General features: G+C 54.4%; 1 pseudogene; it reads left to right on the top strand.

Moving 5' to 3' along the window:
* The first annotated feature begins 1,398 nt into the window (after positions 1-1,398).
* LOC117314178 (zinc finger CCCH domain-containing protein 18-like) lies at positions 1,399-1,814 on the top strand (annotated as a pseudogene).
* Positions 1,815-2,482: the final 668 nt, after the last annotated feature.

Below are 2,482 nucleotides of genomic sequence, written 5' to 3'. Positions count from 1 at the left end.
CGCATCTGGTCAGTGGCTGCCTCCGTCTTCCCCAGCAGTGCACCCATGGGCTGAGAGAACCTTGAATACTCCAGGACGAAAGGCTGGCAGGTTCAGAAAATTATCAAAGCTTTTCCTGCAGACTCGGCTAAAGCTCAGTGAGAAGATGCAGGTGGCACAACTAATGCAGTGTGGCTGACAGTGTCTTGGTGTTCCAGCCTGGAGTCAGGCCTGAGTCTCTGAGGTGGGAGAGCCGAGTTCAGGACATTAGACCACCAAAGACCTCCCAGTCCCAAGTACTATAACTCAGTGAAGGCTCTCCCAGAGATTTCCGTCTCAATGCTAAGACCCAGCTCCACTCAAAGACCAGCGAGCTCTAGTGCTGGACACCCCATGCCACACAACTAGCAAGACAGGAACACAACCCACCCAATAGCAGAGAGGCTGCCTAAAATCCTAATAAGTTCACAGACATTCCAAAACACATCATCGGATGCGGTCCTGCCACCCAGAAAGACAAAATCCAGCCTCATCCACCAGAACACAGGCGTCAGTCTCCTCCACCAGGAAGCCTACACAACCCACTGAACCAACCTTACCTACTGGGAGCAGACACCAAAAACAACGGGAACTACAAACATGCAGCCTGCAAAACAGAGACCGCAAACACAGTAAGTTAAGCAAAATGAGAAGACAGAGAAATACCCAGCAGATGAAGGAGCAAAGTAAAAACACACCAGACCAAACAAATGAGGAAACAGGCAGTCTCCTGAAAAAGAATTCAGAGTAATGATAGTAAATATGATACAAAATCTTGGAAATAGAATGGAGAAGATACAAGAAACGTTTAACAAGGACCTAGAAGAACTAAAGAGCAAACAAACAATGATAAACAATATAATAAATGAAATTAAAAATTCTCTAGAAGAAATCATTAGCAGAATAACTGAGGCAGGAAAATGGATAAGTGGCCTGGAAGATAAAATAGTGGAAATAACTACTCAGAGCAGAATAAAGGAAAAAGAATGTAAAGAATTGAGGACAGTCTCAGAGACCTCTGAGACAACATTAAACACACCAACATTCGAATTATAGGAGTCCCAGAAGAAGAAGAGAAAAAGAGGTGCGCTGTGGGGGCGCCGCCACACAGAGGCGGCCGTGCGGAGGCTGGAAGGAAGCGGACGGAGGGCGTGGGAAGCGAGAGAAGCCCGCCGGCCCGCAGACAACCGTCGCGGCCTGATGACGTCGCACAATGGCCGGCCCCCTCAGGTAGTGGAGCCCGTTTGTTCCGCCTGCGTCGCGCCTCAAGCCGGAGCCTGTGAGGAGTGGAAGTGCTGAGGGACGTCTTTTCCGTTCTGCCCTGACACCTGCGAAGCCGTGGCCCCTTCTCTGCCCTTGTGCTGAGAACCGTGGGTACTGATGGTTGTGGCCGAGAGCCCTGACTGGGACCCTTGCTCTCCAGAGAATGAAGAAGTGGAGCAGCAGGGGCTCTCTGACAATGACATCCTGAGGGAAAGTGGGTCTGAGCAGGATCTGGATGGGGCGGGGGGAGGGCTTCTGACGTGGAGGACGAGGAGAACGTCGCCCCGGGACTGAGCCAGGAGGAAGAAGAGAGTCGCTCCAACGAGGAGGACTGGGACGCTGAGGCTCAGGAGCCAAGCGGGGGCCCGGACAGGCCCCCGCAGGCTGAGGGGGACCCGGGGAAGGAAGACTGCACCAGCGACCTGAGGGACGAGGCCTCGTCAGTCACCAGGGACCTGGACAAGCACGAGTTAGACTACGATGAGGAGGTCCCCAAGGAGCCCGCCCCCGCCACGCAGAAGGACGACACCTAGAAGGCCGGGCCCAAGGATGACGAGGAGAGGAGAGAAGGGGCTCAGGGGGAGGACGGGAAGGCGGGCGTCCGCGGCATGGAGGACAGGGAGCCTGTGGAGGCCGCCAAGGAGAAAAGAGGACAACGATGGAGAGATCGACAATGATGACCTGGAGGAGGATGAAGTGAAGGACCCCAGTGACAGGAAGGTGAGGGCTCGTCCCACCTGCCGATTCTTCATGAAAGATGTTGTGACACCATTGTCCACTCCTCCTTCACCAATATCAAATTCCATACCATTCAGAGTCCAGGTTAAAGGTACAAAATATACGATATTCATCTCTTTAGTACTTCACAGTCCCCCTGCTCCAGAGGCCAGACTCCTTTCTCCTGGATCCAGAATACTGCTGTGAAGCCAGGGGAAGGGGGAGATTCTGAGGGCAGAGAGCGGCCATGACAAGGCTCACGGGAGCTGCGTGCTGCCTGCACGGGGGGTAGGGGCATGGGGGCGGTGGAGCCCCGTCCTACAAGTGGCCTCAAACAAGCCTGTCCCTTGTCCCGAGGTGACCCAAGGTAGAGGGTGCACAGGAACACTCGGGACCCCTGTCAGCGAGTGCTGGGGGCGTGTCCTCTTGGCCGTGCTAATTCTGTGCTGCTGGTTTCTGCCGAGTGGGGGAGTCCGGCTCGTCT

The sequence above is a fragment of the Tursiops truncatus genome, chromosome 1 (genome assembly GCF_011762595.2).
Source record: "Tursiops truncatus isolate mTurTru1 chromosome 1, mTurTru1.mat.Y, whole genome shotgun sequence".
Taxonomy (NCBI): Eukaryota; Metazoa; Chordata; class Mammalia; order Artiodactyla; family Delphinidae; genus Tursiops; species Tursiops truncatus.
This window is presented reverse-complemented; position numbering and strand designations above follow the sequence as displayed.